General features: G+C 37.3%; 1 protein-coding gene across 6 annotated transcripts in view; it reads left to right on the plus strand.

The window, feature by feature from the left end:
• CTNND2 (catenin delta 2) overlaps positions 1-18265 on the plus strand; it is a 937699-nt gene that overhangs the window by 65273 nt on the left and 854161 nt on the right. The window lies entirely within an intron of this gene.

The following is an 18265-nucleotide window of genomic DNA, read 5'->3' on the forward strand; positions in this document are numbered from 1 at the left end:
TCCTCTGTATTTTTACAAAACTGCCCAGATGACAAATTCCCCCTGAAAATTTTCATATTTAAGTATCCTCGCCTGAATTCAGTTAATCATATAATATTACATTATTCTATCACTTTATTTCCATAATACTTACTGAGCCTGTTGGGTTACGTCTTCTCTTTTAACTTTGAGTTAGAGTAGAGTTTTCTTATCTTGATGTCTTTGCTATTATATTTCACCAAATCTAAGAAAACTTGATTGTAAAAAGCACCATTATGTTAGCTGCTAATGTGGAATAAAAGATGCTGATAAATAATTATAAGATGTCCTATATTTTAAGATATGACCCAATTTCAAGGACATTATAATGTGAAAAAATATATCTCTTAAATTGATGCAATATAATATTTAACAATGATAGTCTCATACTCTAGCAAATAATATCTCAGAAATTCAGAATAGGCTTGAGGGAGTAGCCATAAGTTGGATGAACCTGACGCAGGGGCTGATCTTCATTCTAAAATGTAGAACTTAAGTAGTTAACTACTTGAAAGTGAACCTTTCTGTCACAGCTGACTCCTATTACCTCAAACCCCAACAGTAACTTTTAAACATCCATGTCTATCATTGCCCTTACTTAGAGAAGTAGAAAGTTATAAAAAGGCTGAGATTCATGTAAGGAAAAAGCCTGAACCTTTATATTTTTGTCAGATTTCCCAGATAACTCAGATACAGCCCAAAGTTTGAGAACCACTACTCTGGAACACACTTTAAATCTGGCAGAGAAAGTGGAAAACAAATGTGCCTGGTATGTTTGGAATTTTTGTTTTTTGAGAGGGAGTCTCGCTCTGTCGCCCCGTCTGGAGTGCAGTGGCGAGATCTCATCTCACTGCAGCCTCTGCCTCCTGGATTCAGGCTATTCTTCTGCCTCAGCCTCCCAAGTAGCTGGGACTACCGGCATGTTCCACCAAACCCGGCTAATTTTTGTATTTTTAGTAGGGAAGGGGTTTACTCATGTTGGCCAGGATGGTCTCGATCTCCTGACTTCATGATCTGCCCTCCTCCACCTCCCAAAGTGCTGGGATTACAGGCATGAATCACTGCGCCTGGCCATGTTTGGAATTTTTAAAGGACAGCTAAGGCAATCTAAAAATGCATAGCTGAGAGGAAAGGAACTCCGCAAAGCATAAAGATTAATCTCAGGAATCGTGAAGTTTGGTGGAAACAAAAGGCTTGAATGTGGAGAATTAGGAAATCTCCTTAGAAGGAGAGAGAAACATCTGAGACTCCCTTGAGATATTGGGAAAGGCATGTTTTCTAGAAAGGGAATGTTAGGATGCAAAGTGCAAAAAATATTTGATGTTCCTAGAACAGAAGCTTTGTGTAAAATTGATTGTCCTGGCAGAGCACAAGACTGGAGTCAGGGAATCCAATTATACGGACCTAGTGATGCTCCATGCTGGAGGTAATGAGAACTTGTCACGGAATCGTGGCTGCTGTAATGGAGACAACTAAAGGGTCTGGATATATAATAAGAGCAAAAGTATATACCTTTGATTGTTTTCAGAGTTTATTTCTTCTCCATAAATGACCTAGAGTTTCCATAACCAACTGCTTTGTAGATATTAGTGACCCCAAATCGTGCAGATTATTGTCTCCCTCTGTAGTACACTCAGGAGTTTTGGAGCTGGATAAAATCTTTTTTTTTTTTTTTTTTTTTTTTTTTTTTTTTTTTTTTCCCAAAAGGAAAAAACAGATTCACAAGTCTTTGAGCTGGGAAAACATGGAAAAAAAAAAACAAAAAAACAACAACAACAAAAAAAAACTTCATACCTTTTGTCCAGAGGATCTTATTTGTTTTTAAAGATACTTATACTGTAAATTTTGCTTAGAAACATTTGCAGATCCAGCTTCTTAAAACTCAGGTGTGATCGTCCAACTACGAATGGAGACTGGAGATTGCTATCTCTTACAATGACTAGTCTTCCCTGTCCTTAGCTCACAAGGCTTTACTAATTCTGTTCTTCAAATATTGACCACTGACCATAATATCCCACTGTATATTTATAATTTACAAAGCATTTTAATTCATGTCATCACATTTATTTTTCCAACAATCGTCAATGTTGAACAATATAGACTTCAGATGCTTTCAGTGACTTTCTGAAGCCACACAGATAGTAAAATGTAGCATGAGGATCTGATCCTGTTGTTTTGATTCAGTGCTTATTCTTTCCTCCCATTTGCCATATTTTTCATGTCCTTTAAGGTAGATGTCTAATAAATATTGGAATCATAATATTTTTCATCTGGAAGGGAACTTTAATAAACATGTGTTCTCTACTGTGTACTTCAGAGCTAGAGAATGGTCACCCTGAGAATCGTGGTGGTTGAACCAAAGTCAGAAAACAAGTTAACAAGTAAGAAATCCACTACTGATTCCTTGATTATTCTTTGAAACTCCAGCCTCTTCTATTCTCATATCCTAAAAATTAAGCTCTCTGTCAATTCCCTTTACTGCTGCTGACCACCTTTTCCAGATCGGCCCTGTTTGCAGCTTTGGCCTCGGACCCCTGGGGGCGATGGATATTTTCTCCTTGGATTTCTTTCTTTCCGTTCCCCTGAAATAACAGGAGCAGAAGCAGCATAGGTCATTTGTCTGCTCTCTTGTGACTGTAATTTCTGTTTCACATATTTCTGTTGCCAATGTACCTACCCTTGGTAAAGCTAAATACGGAGTAGCAAAGAAATATGTTGCTTTAAAAGAATTTTGGGTTTTTATGGAATTTTTAGCAAAGTATTTTTTTTTTGTTTGTTTTAATCAGCACATGTTAAGAGATGGTGTATTTCCTTTTTCAAAGTAGACAATTTCTTTACGGGTACTTCATTTCTTTGCTTGAATTTTAAATTGTCTGTTTTCCTAATGGAAATATAAATCATAAGTGAATCTTTTTTTGGGGTAATTTGGCTCCTTTTAGTGGTATTAGCTAATTTATAAAAATGAAAGCAGAATGAGTCTTTGCAGAGCCAGTCATAGTGTCACGAAAGCAGAGCTAATGTTTTACAAAAGGATCATGTGCTCATGTCTTCCTTACCAGGCTTACTGATTAACTAGTCACTGGCAAAGAGTAGTATGTGTTTCTCTAATTCTCAAGTTTTCCCAGATAAGCATGTTTTCCACATTCCATAGTTGTTTTCTCTTAGAATCTAGGGAAATCACGATCATTTTAATACTCTTTTCTAGTCTCCGATGCTTTTTTATGTTGTACTTAATTATATATAAAAATGTGTTCCATTGGTGAAACATTTTGCTTCGTTCTTGCCATGGCTCAACCATCATGGAATGGTGATTTGTTGATTTAAAGGGGGATTATATCTCCCAACATTTGGAAACTAAACAACACACTTCTAAATTATTCATGGCTCAAAGAGGAATGCTCCAAAGAAATTTAAAAAGTACATTCTACTGAATGAAAATTAAAATGCATTATACAAAAAATGGGTGGACAGAACCAGAGCAGCGCTGAAAGCAGAATTTATAACACTAAATGCATACATTACAAAAGGGGACAGGTCCTAAACAGTAATCTCATCTCCCAGCTAAAGACTAGAGAGAGAAAAAAAAAAAGAGGGATGGGAAATGCAACCAAAGCAAACAGAAAGACAGACATAAGAAAGATAATAGCAAAAATCAATGGAATTCAAGAGAGACAAATATTGGAAAAAATCAGCGAAACAAAGTGCTGGATCATTGGAATGATCAATAAAATTGACAGTCTTCTAACAAGACTGACAAAGAAAAAGAGATAGAAGACACAGGTTACCAACACTGGCAACAAAACTGGGAATATCGTTATATACCATGCAGCCATTAAAATGGTAGTAAGGGAATACTATGTACAACTCTACATACATATTTGACAACTTAGAGCAGATGGAACAAATCCTGAAGAAACACAAACTACCAACACTAACATTAAATGGGTAACCTGAATAATTCTATAGTTATTAAGGAAATTGAACTCATAATTTAAAACCTTCCAAAAAGGAAAAATAGAAAGGCTTAGATGGTTTCCTGGCGAGATGATTTCTACAAAACATTTAAAGATGAAATAACAACATGCCTGCATGGTGTCTGCTTTTGTGTAGAAAACAGGAGGAAGAAAATATTTACCAGTTCATTTTATGAGGATACGTTAATTACCCTGATACCAAATCAGACAAAAACAATACAAGAAAATAAAGCTACAGGTCAATATTACTCATTAACATAGATGCAGAAATACTCAAAAATGACAAAATCAAACCTAGCAGTATATAAAAAAGGTGGTTTCCTTCCTTTCCTCATTCATCCACTTTATCTTTGTATTTTTGGAGATGGTTGCACTCTGTTACTCAGGCTGCAATGCAGTGGGGTGATCATGGCTCACTGCAACCTCAACCTCCGAGGCTCAGGTCATCCTCCCATCTCAGCCTCCTGAGGAACTGGGACTGCAGACCCATGCCACCACACCTGGCTTATTTTTGTATTTTTTGTAGAGATGGCATTTTGCCATGTTGGCCAGGGTGCTCAAACTCCCAGGCTCAAGTGATCCTCCTGCTCTGGACTCCCGAAGTGCTATGATTACAGTAAGGAACCACCATACCCGGCCCCATCCACTTTCAAATGTTCTTTAGACCTATGTTTTCTGTGAGGGATCTCATATTGAAAGGGGGCAAACTCAAAGACCTGTGAATCAGGAGATTTGAAAGGGAGTGCTACTTTTGTTTGTAGTTCTAGTTTCTTTAGTGTAGGAGTCAGAATTTATTATTCTGTGATGTAATAGAAAGTGTATTCACAATGATATTCAACCTAAGTTTCTGCAAGATATAGGTGTTTCTGTGTTCAATTTGATGGAGTACTTTTAAAGCACCTTATTTATTTATATAGGTATTTTCTTATTTGACAAAACATGCATATTATGGGGTACACCATGTTGTTTTGATATGTTTATATTGTGGAATGTCTAATTCAAGCTAATTAACATATTCATCTTCTTCACATACCTACCATTTTTTTGGTGAGGAAAACATTTTTGTATTTATATTCAGAATCAACATTGTTCAACTACTTGTTCTGGCATCTTATGTTATCTAGAGAAGAAAAATTAGAATGAATAGAAAAGATCAGTAGATACCAGCTGGTTACAGGTGTCTTGGATAAATGCGTAGAGGAAGAGAGGGTAAGATGCTATGACATTATTTTGTTAAAGCACTTATTTTTATATGCATTTTACCATGGGGACTGTATTAATCTTTTTATGAGCTTTTGATGGTGCAGTTACTAAGAATGCAAGCTCTTCGTCATTGGGTGTGTGCTTTGATTTTTATTTTCCCAAAGTTCTGCTTTCCGGAGCATTTTACTGTAAGCTATTCTTTTAGAAGGCAAACTACCCCATCTCCTCCCCTAGGTCTCACCTGCCTATCCCACAAAGGATTATTTTTTGGTGGCCTTAAGACTTTTGATCTCTGTCACATGATTAACTTTTTAAAAATTATACTTTAAGTTCTGGGGTACATGTGGAAAATATGCAAGTTTGTTACATAGGTAGAGTAGACACATGCCATGTTGGTTTGCTGCATCCATCACCCCATCATCTACATTAGGTATTTCTCCTAATGCTATCCCTTTCCTAGTCCCTCCCACCATATTCCCCCATCCCTCAACAGGCCCCAGTGTGTGATATTCCCCTCCCTGTGTCCATGTGTTCTCATTGTTCAACACCCACTTAGGAGTAAGAATATGTGATGGTTTTTTTTTTTTTTTTTAAATTCAAGTTTGTTTCAGGATATTCAGGATTTGATGTATAATATACATACTACAGAGCTCAATTGTTTTGGTTTAGCATTCCATGAAGTTTTACAAATCTGTACTGTCATGTGACCACAGCCAAAAGGGAGATAGATAGAAGACAGTTTGAGCTGGGTGCAGTGGCTCATGCCTGTAATCCCAGCACTTTAGGAGGCTAAGGAGGGAGGATCACCTAAAGTCAGGAGTTTGAGACCAGCCTGGACAACATGGTGAAACCCTATCTCTGCTAAAAATACAAAAATTAACCAGGCATGGTAGTGGTTGGCTGTAATCCCAGCTACTCTGGAGATGGAGGCAGGAGAATCACTTGAACCTGGGAGGCAGAGATTGTAGGGAACCAAGATCGCACCATTGCACTCCAGCCTGGGCGACAGAGCGAGACTGTCTTAAAAACCATAACAACAACAACAGCAACAACAACAAAGCAGTTCAATCATCCCACCAAGTTCCCTCCTTCCCTACTGTAGTCATCACCTCTATCCTCCCTGCCCCGGCGACCCCATCTGACTTCTGTCCCTGTAATTTGCCTTTTTCAGAATCTCATATAAATAGAATCATGCTGTAAGTTGTCTTTTGTGTCTGGCTTCTTTCACTCAGCATAATAGATCTGAGGTTGAACTATGTTGTATCATACATCACAGTATATTTAAAAAAAATACTGAGTAGTATTCATTGTAGCTTTATCACAATTCGTTTCTCCACTCACTAGTTAATGGACTTTGACGGTGTTTTCAGTCATTAGCTATTATGATTAAATTTGCTACAAACATTTGCTTAAAATATCAAACATATTTTTGTTTCTCAGCTAAATGCCTAGGAATGGAATACATATTCTTAAATGCATGCTTAACCTTTAAAATACCAAACTCTTTTACAGAATTGCCATGTACTTTTCTATTTTCATGATTCTAGGTATAAAGGTTTTAGTTTCTTGACAACTTTGTCAGCTCTGTGTAGCACTGTGCGTAATATTTGTATATATTATTTTTTTTCTTTTATGTGTTTATTTATTGAGAGACAGGATCTTACTGTGGTGCAGGCTGGAGTCCAGTGGCTTGATCACAGCTCACAGCAGACTCAACCTTCTGGGCTCAAGCAATCCTCCTGCCTCAGCCTCCAGAGTAGCAGGAACTATGGTAATGCACCACCATGCCCCACTCATTTTCCTATTTTTGTAGAGATGAGTTTTTGCCATATTGCTCAGGCTGGTCTTGAACTCCTGGGCTCAAGGGATTCACCTGTCTTGGCCTCTCAAAGTGCTGGGATTATGGGCATGAAATACTGCACCCAGCTGGTTTTATTTTATCCTTTTTAATAGGCAGGTAGTAGCATTTCATTCTGGTTTTGCTTTGGGAGAGAATCCCTAATAGCTATTGATGTAGAGCATCTTTTTATGTTCTGTTTTCTAACTGTCTCTCTTCTTTGGTGAAGTGTTTTAACATCTTTTGCCAATTTTTTAGTTGGGTTCTGTTTCTTAGAGTAGTAGGTTTTTTGTTTGTTTTTTGTTTTTTCCGAGCTCCTGGGTACAAGTCTTTTGTCAGATAAGTGGTTTGGAGATATCTTCTCCCAGACTGCACCTTGGTTTTTCATTATCTTGATAATATATTTCAAAGAACAGAGCTTTTACATTTTAATGAAGTTTTGTTTTTATATCTTTTCTTTGATGCCTCCCTTTTGCATCATATATATGAAATCTTTGCCTAACTCTTACATTGTCTTCTAGAATTTGTACACATTAAGTTTTACCTTAGATCTATGATTAAGGTGATGTTTTTGGAATAAGGTTCTTTTTATGTTTATATACATAAGTATGTCCACTTGTTTTACACTCAGTTGTTAGGAAGACTTTCCTATCTCCAGTGCATTACATTAACACATTTGTCAAAAAGCAGTGGCCCCATTTATGAGGGAGAGTATTTCTGAACTCTTTTTTTCCTCCTCATTCTAGATGTCTGTTTTTATGTCAAACGGATGCTGTCTTGATTACTCTAGCTTCATATTGGATCTTGAATGAGGCAGTATAAGTCCTCCAACTTTGTTCTTTTTTTTTTCAGGCTTTTTTCCTTTTTCTTTTCTTTTAATACTATTCTAGGTCCCTCAATTTGCCACAAAAAACATAGTATCAATTTGTCAATTTCTGCATATATGCTGTCATTTTTTATTAGGATTATGTTGAATTTGAAGATCAACAGTTTGGAGAAAACCTACAATTTAACCACGTTCAGTCTTCCGACCCAGTTGACACATGTAAAGACACATGTACAAATACACACTCTCCTTTACTTTCTTGCATTATTGTTTTCTAATTTTCACAGAATAAACTTCAAATATATTTTATTACACTTAACCCTGTATATTTCATGCTTTGATGATATAAATGGTATTGTTTTAATTTTCAATCATCATTTGCAAGTATACATTTTAAAAATTAATTTTTCAACATTGAGGATTCCAGAGGTCTGTCCAGAGGTCTGTAGAAAGAGTGGGCCACCCCATTTGTATTTAACTCACTCTTTTTCTGGGGGCCACTGGAGGTGTGTAAGGAATCCTGGTGCTCCTCAACTCCTTGCAGGGTTGCCAGCTTCCTCCCTTTTCAGCCCAGGATCTGCTTCCTCTCGCCTCTCAGTGCCTTCCTCTGAATGATCTGCTTGGAGTCTGTGTTAGTCTGTTTTCACACTGCTGATATAGACATACCGAGACTGGGCAATTTATACAAAAAAGAGGGTTTAATAGACTTACAGTTCCGTATGACTGGGGAGGCCTAATAATTGTGGCAGAAGGCAAGGAGGAACAAGCCATGTCTTACCTGGATGATAGCAGGCTTAGAGAGAGGTTGTACAAGGAAAGTCCCCTTTTTCAAACCATCAGATCTCAAGAGACTTACTAATTGTCACGAAAACAGCATGGGAAAGACCTGTCCCGATGATTCAGTTACTTCCCACGAGGTCCCTCCTATAACACATGGGGATTCAAAATGAGTTTTGAGTGGGGACACAGCCAACCCATATCATTCTGTCCCTGGCCTCTCCCAAATCTCATGTCCTCACTTGTCAAAACTGATCATGCCTTCCCAGCAGTCTCCCAGAGTTAACGTATTTCAGCAGCAAGTCAAAAGTCCACAGTCCAAGGTCTCATCTGAGACAAGGCAAGTCCTTTCTGCCTATGAGCCTGTAAAATGAAAAGGAAGTTAGTTATTTTCTAGATATAATGGGGGTACAGGTATTGGGTAAATATAGCCATTCTAAATGGGAGGAATTGGCCAAAACAAAGGGGCTACAGGCCCTATGCAAGTCTGAAATCCACTGGGGCAGTCACATGTTAAAGCTCTAAAATGATCTCCTTTGACTCCTGTCTCCATGACTCCATATCCAAGTCACACTGATGCAAGAGGAGGGTTCCCATGGTCTTGGGCAGCTCTGCCCCTGTGGCTTTGCAGGGTACAGCCTCTCTTCCGACTGCTTTCCTGGGTTGGTGTTGAGTGTCTGCAGCTTTTCCAGGTTCTTGGTGCAAGCCGCCAGTGGATCTACCATTTTGGGGTCTAGAGGATGGTGGCCTTCTTTTCACTGCTCCTCTAGCCAGTGCCTTAGTAGGGACTCTGTGTGGGGCCTCCAACCCCACATTTCCCTTTGGCACTGCCCTAGCAGAAGTTCTGCATGAGAGCCCTGTTGAAGCTGACAAGGCTTGGTGCTTTATCATCTGAAGCCATGGCTCGAGGCCCTTTTCAGCCATGACTGGAGCAGCTGGGATGCAGGGCACCAAGTCCCTAGGCTGCACAAAGCATGGGGACCCTGGACCTGGCCCACAAAACCACTTTTTCCTCCTAGGCCTTCTGGCCTGTGATGGGAAGGGCTGGCTGCCTTGAAGACCTCTGAGATGCCCCGGAGATATTTTCCACATTGTCTTGGTGATTAACATTCGGCTCTTCATTGCTTATAGAAATTTCTGCAACTAGCTTGGATTTCTTCTCAGAAAATGGTATTTTCTTTCTATAGCATTGTCAGGCTGCATATTTTCCAAACTTTTATGCTGTTTCCCTTTTAAAACTGAATGCTGGCTGGGTGTAGTAAGCTTACTCCTGTAATCCCAGCACTTTGGGAGGCTGAGGTGGGCAGATCACAAGGTCAGGAGTTTGAAACATGCCTGGCCAATATGGTGAACCCTGTCTCTATTAAAAGTACAAAAACTAGCTGGGTGTGATGGTGTGTGTCTATATTCCCAGCAACTCAGGAGGCTGAGGCAGGAGAATTGCTTGAACCTGGGAGGTGGAGGTTGCAATGAGCTGTGATTGCGCCACTGCACTTCAGCATGGGTCATAGAAGGAGACTTTGTCTAAAAAAAAAAAAATGCTTTTAACAGTACCCAAGTCACCTCTTGAATGCTTTGCTGCTTAGAAGTTTCTTCTACCAGATACTCTTAAATCATCTCTCTCAAGTTCAAAGTTCCACAAATCTCTGGGGTGGGGACAAAATGCTACCAGTATCTCTTCTAAAACTTAACAAGAGAACCTTCGCTTCAGTTCCCAACAAGTTGCTCATCTCCGTCTGAGACCACTTCTGCCTGGACTTTATTGTCCATATCACTATCAGCATTTTGGACAAAGCCATTCAACAAGTCTCTAAGAAGTTCCAACCTTTCCCACATTTTCCTGTCTAACGAGCCCTCCAAGTTGTTCCAACCTCTGCCTGTTGCCTGGTTCCAATGTCGTTTCCACATTTTCAGGTATCTTTTCACAGAACCCCACTCCTGGTACCAATTTACTATGCTAGTCAATTTTCATGCTGCCAATAAGCACATATGTGAGACTGGGTGATTTATGCAAGAAAAAGAGTTTAATGGACTTACAGTTCCACATGACTGGGGTGGCCTCACAATCATGGCAGAAGGCAAGGAGGAGCAAGTCATGTCTTACATGGATGGCAGCAGTCAAAGAGAGAGCTTGTTCAGGAAACCCTTATTTATTTATTTATTTATTTATTTATTTATTTATTTATTTGACAGAGTTTCACCCTTGTTGCCCAGGCTGGAGTGCCGTGGTGTTCTCTTGGCTCACTGCAACCTCTGCCTTCTGGGTTCAAGCAGTTCTCCTGCCTCAGCCCCCAAGTAGCTGGGATATAGGCACCTACCACCACACCCAGCTAACTTTTTTTTTTTTTGGTAGAGGTGGTGTTTTGCCATATTGGCCAGGCTGGTCTTGAACTCTTGACCTCATGAACCACCATACCTGGCCAGAAAACTCCCCTTTTTAAAACCATCAGATCTCATGAGACTTATTTACTATCATGAGAATAGCAAAAGAAAGACCTGCCCCCATGGTTTAATTACCTCCCACTTTGTCCCTCCCACAACACATGGGAATTCAAAATGAGATTTGGGTTGGAACACAGCCAAACCATATCAGAGTCTGTCAGTTTTCTTGCTGGTCTGGTCTCTTGGTGGGAGAAACTCTTCCTGGTGCATCTAGTGCAATTTTGGACTGTGGTGTTCTGGCAATGATTTGGATTTTGGCATCAGAGTAAAGAGTCTCATAAAATTATTTAGAAAGGGTTCAGTTCCTTCTATAGTTTGCAAAATCTGATACACAATTGGTATAATTTCTTTTAAAATATTTAGTAGTATTCACCTTTGAAGCAAATTGTATGCTTTCTTTGGGTGAAGGAGTTTGCAGTTTTATCTGTGTTATCAAAGATAATTGGCATGAAAGTGTTAATGATGATTCCTTACTTTCCTTTTAATGTCTTTAGTTCTTGTAGTGATGTTTTATTTTTCCCTGACTTCATTATTTTGTTTTCTCTTTTTCTTGATGTGTCTAATGATGTTATCGGTTTTATTGTTTTCAGAGAATGTGCTTTTTTTATTTCATGGATTTGTTTCTATTATTTTCCTTTTGTCAACTTCATTGATTTCTGTTTTATTCATTATTGTTACTTTGCATCTTATTTGCTTTTTTTCTTCCTTTTTAAGGGTAGAAGTTTAGATTCTTGAGTTGCAGTCTTTCTGGCTTTATTACAAGAAGATTTAAGGCAGCACATTTTGCTCATTGCAATGCTTTGAGTCCCACATGTTGTGTTATATTGTGTCTTTATTCAGTTTTTTTTTTTATTGCATTTTAGGTTTTGGGTTACATGTGAAGAACATGCAAGATTGTTCCATAGGTACACACATGGCAGTGTGGTTTTCTGCCTTCCGTCCCCTCGCCTGTATCTGTCATTTCTCCCCATGCTATTTCTTCACACCTCTTCACCCCCCCATCGCTCCCCCATTTCCCTCCAACGGACCCCAGTGTGTAGTGCTCCCCTCCCTGTGTCCATGTGTTCTCATTGATCAACACCCACCTATGAGTGAGAACATGCGGTGTTTGATTTTCTGCTCTTGTGTCAGTTTGCTGAGAATGATGGTTTCCAGGTTCATCCATGTCCCTACAAAGGACGTGAACTCATCGTTTTTGATGGCTGCGTAATATTCCATGGTGTATATGTACCACATTTTCCCTATCCAGTCTATCATTGATGGGCATTTGGGTTGGTTCCAGGTCTTTGCTATTGTGAACAGTGCTGCAATGAACATTCGTGTGCATGTGTCCTTATAGTAGAATGATTTATAATCCTTTGGATACATACCCAGTAATGGATTGCTGGGTCAAATGGAATTTCTATCTATTCAGTTTTAAAATGTTTTGTAATCTCTCTGACTTTCTTCTTTGACAGCTGATGAGTTATTTACACTTGAGTTTTAGGTTTTCATACATTTAAGGATATTTCAGATGTCTTTATGTTGTTAATTCCAAACTTAATTTCATTTTGTTTAGAGGGACTATTTTGTTGGATTTTACTTATGGTAAATTTATTGATATTTCATTTATGTTACTAAATCTGATCTATCTTTATCAATGTCCAAGTGTCCCTTAATATTTATTCTGCTATTTTTGTGTGGAATGTTTCATTAATGTCAGTGACATCATGTTCATTGATACAGTTATGTAGGATTCTTTTATACTCACCAATTTTCTGTCTACTGCTTTTATCAACTATTGACAGGGACATTTTTAATTCTCCAACAATGATTATGAATTTTGTCTTTTTCTTCTTTAAATTATATACATTTTGTGTTACATATTTTGGATAATGTTGTATGAATATGTAGATTGTAATCTTATGTCCTGATAAATGGTCTTTGTAATTGTTTTTTAGTTTGATGTCTGTCTTGTCTGATGTAGCCACTCTGGATTTCTTTTGAATGGTGGTGGTTAGTATAATTTCCTGTCCTTTTACTTTTATCTTTTTGTATTATGTTGAACTCTGGCTTTATGTTTACCACATGAGATTGGATATCACTTTTTAAATGTAATATGACAATCTCTGCTTTTTATTTGGTAATATTTAATTAATGTGCATTTCATGTGATTATTGTATATTGGGTTTACATCAATCATTTTGATCATTGTGTTACATTTTTCCTGAAAGTTTCTCCATTCTTTTGGATTACGTTTTCTTTTAAAGTATTGCTTTATATCCACTACTGGCTTTTAGTCATAGCTCTTTCTTTTATTTTTACCTAGCAGGTAAACCTAGGGCTTACTGTGTATGTTTGTATAAGATTTACTGTCTACTGCAAATTATATTGCACTACATCATATACTGTAAGGAAGTTACCATAGTATAATTCTGTTTTGTCTCTCTCAGATGCTGAACCATGATTTTTTCCTACATATGTTGTAAAATTCACAATATTAGTTATTTTTGCTTATGTCAATATTATCTTTTTAAATGATTGAATAATTAAAAAAAAAACTTTTTTCTTTACCTTAACTTTTACTATTTCTACTAGTCTTCCTTTTTTTGTATATATCTAGATTTCTATTGTCATCATATTTTTTGTTCTGTAGAATTTCCCTTATTATGCTTTACATTGCATGTCTGTTGGCAAGAAAATGGCTCAGCATTTGTTTCGTGAAAAAGTTTTAATTTATTTCTATTGTTAATTTATTTTATTATTTGTTTCTACTAGTTATGGAATTCCTAGTTGACATGTTTTTCTCTCAGCCCTTTAAAGTGTTGCATCATTGCTCTTTGCCTGTCATAATTTCAGGGGCAAAATCTGCTTAATCCTTACCTTTGATCCTCTGCAAGTAAAGTTTCTTTCTCTTTTTATTCTGTCTGCCATAATAAGTTTATCTTTGATTTTCAGCAAAAGCAATTTAATAATAATAATATTCTCTGATAGTCTTCAATTTGTTGTCTCTTTTTGATTTATTTTGGAAATTCTCAGGAATTATTTCTTCGCATAGTTCTTCTGTCTCATTCTCTCCTCTTCTTCTGTAAGTCCAGTTGCCCATAGGTTGGACTTCTTGGTAATATCCCACAGTTCTTGGATGCTCTGTTTAATTTTTTTCATTCATTTTAAAGATAATCCTGTATTGAGTTATCTTTAAATTCACTGTTCATTTTTCATCTCTGTTGTGCTGATAAGCCTGCTTAAGGTACTTTTTAGCTCTGATATTGTGTTTTTATTTTCACATTTTTCATAGGTTTTTCATACTTTATAGTTCTGTTTATTTGCTTATATTTCCATTACTTCATGCTTGTCTCTACCTTGTCTGTATTAATTGTAGTTCTTTTAAAGTTCCTACGTGATAATTTCAATACCTGCATAATTTCTGAATCTGAATATTTATTATTTTATTTCTTGGTAGTTTTTTTTTCTTTTTGTGTTTGTGGAAGAACAGCAAAATCAAAGGTAAATACGATTTACCTCTGGAAATGGGAGTCATGGTGAATCTGTTAGCGTTGGAGGATAAGTTAGTAATCAGTATTTTAGCTGTGTAGGGTTTTGTTGTGGCTAGTGTTATCCTTAGTTCACTACAGGTTCAAATGGGTACAGTGATGCACTCTGATTATCTTGTGGCTATGATTGTTCCCCTACTCTGCTTGGGGTGACAGAGGATTGTTCAGACTTCTGTCACTCTATTTTCAGTCTTACATGGTACCTGATTATGTGCTCCACAGAGGGGTATCTTTCTCTGTATATTTGTCTTTCCTCAGAGGTAAAGGGTTGTGGCTTATTATGCAGTGTTACACATGGTGGGTGCCAGAAGGATTCTCCAAGTCTAGATTTAGTCTTACAGAAGCTATTCTCCTAGGTCTAAGGTTTAGAACCTCTTCAGCATCTCTGATTTATCTTGGGTAGGAGAGAGTTTTCTGTACCTCTCCTAATGGTAGCTGACTTCTGCTCTATGTCACTCTGGAGCCCTAAAGGTTCCCCTTCAGTTAGAGGCAGATTGCTTTTGCTTCTACCCTTTAGCCTAAAGCAATGAATTTTTCCTGCTTCCTCATGGTGTGTTGGAGGATTTTCTTCCCATCTCCCTCCTTAAGGGACAGACACTTTTTGCCTCCACCACTGCCACTGCTGTCTCCTGCATCAGGCCTGAAGTAAAACATTTGCTGACACTTCTTTAATGCCTTTGTTTTCTATAGCAAAGGTGTAGAGAAGAGGGTTGTATTTTACACTTGTTGATTGAATTTTTAACTCTAATACTGTGGATATTTATGAAATGGATTCTCATTGGCCAATACAGTATTTATGTATAACTCACTTATTTTTGGCTTGGATGGATACTAACGGACATGGCAACAAGAAGTCTAAAATTGTTTTAAACTTTTAATTTTTTAAATCAGTATTTAAATTGAGCTTCATCATTTTCTTTTTTCTTTTTTTTTTTTTTTTTTTTTTCAAACATTTCTGTTGCCTAGGCTGGAATACAGTGGCTCAATCTTGATTCACTGTAGCCTTCACCTCCCCAGTTCAAGCGATTCCCCTGCCAACTGAGTAGCTGGGATTACAGGCACCCAACACTATGACCAGCTAATTTTTGTATTTTTAGTAGAGACAGGGTCTTACAATGTTGGCCAGGCTGGTCTTGAACTTGTGACCTCAAGTAATCTGCCTGCCTCGGCCTCCCAAAGTGCTGGGATTACAGGTGTGACCCACTGCTCCCAGCTGAGCTTCACATTTGATATTATACTTTTTATTGTAAGCATTTCCCTCAATGAAATTCATAACATTTTCTCAAGGCTTGATTTTAAAGTAGTACTGTACAATATGGCATTACCATGGTACCTAATGGCCTACAAATCTTTTACATAGCATGAATAATACCTTTCCTTTAAATTTACTAATGTGAGAATATTGCCTTAAAAAATGTTACGTAAAAAAGTATAACATATACCATCAATTTGGCTAATGAAAATGAGCTGCATAACAGCTAAAAATTTGAATGTTTTATAATGACTGATATTTACATTTTTATCATTATTCAGCAATGAAAATATCCTCAGTGATTAATAACTTGGGTTGGCCACCAGTGTGTTTCTGTAACAGTGGCTGTAACACTTCCAGAATTAAGCTAAAAAATAAATAATGAGACATTTTCTTTGAAAATATTTGAGAACAAATTTGAGTCAATATGATTCATGATTGACTGTAGTAATCTCCCAATGCACACCCAGCACAAATCCAAAAACTCATTAATTGGGAAAAATTGCATGCATCATTAGTGGTTTTGTTTAATTTGATCTTTTCATTTGTCTTTTGGAAGACTCAAAGTGTCAGAACTTGAAATCTTTACCATGTGCAGATCCTTAATTCTCATTTTATTAAATGTTTTACTTCTAAATATAATTCTCATTACTGTTGAATATATATTTGAATTGTTGAAATGAATATTAAAAGTATGCACAGAATATGAGTTCAAGGAATTTGGAGTTAAATTATCAATGGCCACAATAATTGAGTAATTTTTTTTTTGAGGTGAAGTTTCACTCTGTCACCCAGGCTGGAGTGCAGTGGCAGCAGTGGCACGATCTTGGCTCACTGTAACCTCTGCCTCCCGGATTCATGCGATTCTCCTGTCTCAGCTTCCTGAGTAGCTGGGACTACAGGCATGCCCCACCACACCTGGCTAATTTTTGTATTTTTAGTAGAGATGGGGTTTCACCATTTTGGCCAGGCTGGTCTCGAATGCCTGACCTCCTGATCCGCCTGCCTTGGCCACCCAAAGTGCTGGGATTACAGGCGTGAGCCACTGTACTCAGCCAATAAATGGAGTAATTTTAACATTGGCAATTGAATATTTTAGTTATCTATTTTTACATAACAAATATACCCTAAAACTTAGTGGTCTATAGTGACATACATTTATTATCTTATGGTTTCTGTGTGTAAGGAATCTGGACATGGCTTAGATGGATTCTCTGTTTCATGATCTCTCACAAGGCCTGAATCAAGATCTACAGTCTCATTGGAAGGATTGACCTCCATTCTCACCTAGTGGTTGTTAGCAGCATTGAGTTCCTCATAAATTGTTGGACTGAGGTCTTTATATTCTAACTGTCTTTTGGTCAGAGGCCTCCTTCATTTCCTTGCCATGCTGATCTCTCCAATGTGGCAGCTTACTTTGTCAAAGTGTGAAAGTCAAACACCACCAGAGAGGGACCACTATCAATATGGAAGTCACAGTGTTCTGTAACTTAATTACGGAAATGATAATCCCATCAATGTTGTGTGGTTAGAGCGAATTTATTCAAGGAGAAGACCATGAATACCAGGATATGGAAATTATTTGGGACTGTCTTTGAGACTGCCTACTACAATAAACTATTCATTTGTTACACATACCATGTATTGTTTGAAGATATTGTTGAAGTAACTAAAATCCTTTATCATAAAATTGCTTTGAAGAATTTGAAACTCATACACTGCTCATCGTTTTTACCATGTCGCTAAAACTTCTTCTCAATTGTGCCATAACTTATGACAACTCTGCAAAACATAGCATTGGAGGTACAGACCAATAGACAGTTACTGCAACATTAATGGAAAGGGTATAACAGAAAGGCCAAGATACGATTTTTTTCACAGTCCTGCTCTCATTAGCTTTATATCCCTGAGTCTCAAGTTCTTCTTTTTCTAATGAAGATAACATTGACATTCTATTTGATAGTTTTTATACTTTACCTAATATAATAAAAATAAAGCACTTAATATAGTACTACTACATAATAATTGCTACATAAATGAGGTTTATTATTATTATGCATGTCATTACTTAAAGAATGAGGAATCCTGTTTTATTGATAGAAAACTGAATATATTCTTACTAAACTGAATGTGTAGTTTTCTTATTTGGGGGACAGACTTGCTGGGCTGATGGTTTATTAGGAAATGGTTTCAGCATGTGGAGTACTAAATTAAACTGTTAAAATAATTCACTAGTAAGTGAAATCAGAATGATTTAGTTTTTCTCAGCTAAATAGAAATGCCTATACTTCTAATTGATAAAACTAATTTAAGTATCTCTCATACTGATTTTAAGCCACTGCCATTGACATTTCTCTCAGAAGTAATTTCTGAAAGTTATTTATAGTAGGGAAGACAGCCTGC

Source organism: Saimiri boliviensis, chromosome 1 (genome assembly GCF_048565385.1).
Source record: "Saimiri boliviensis isolate mSaiBol1 chromosome 1, mSaiBol1.pri, whole genome shotgun sequence".
Taxonomy (NCBI): Eukaryota; Metazoa; Chordata; class Mammalia; order Primates; family Cebidae; genus Saimiri; species Saimiri boliviensis.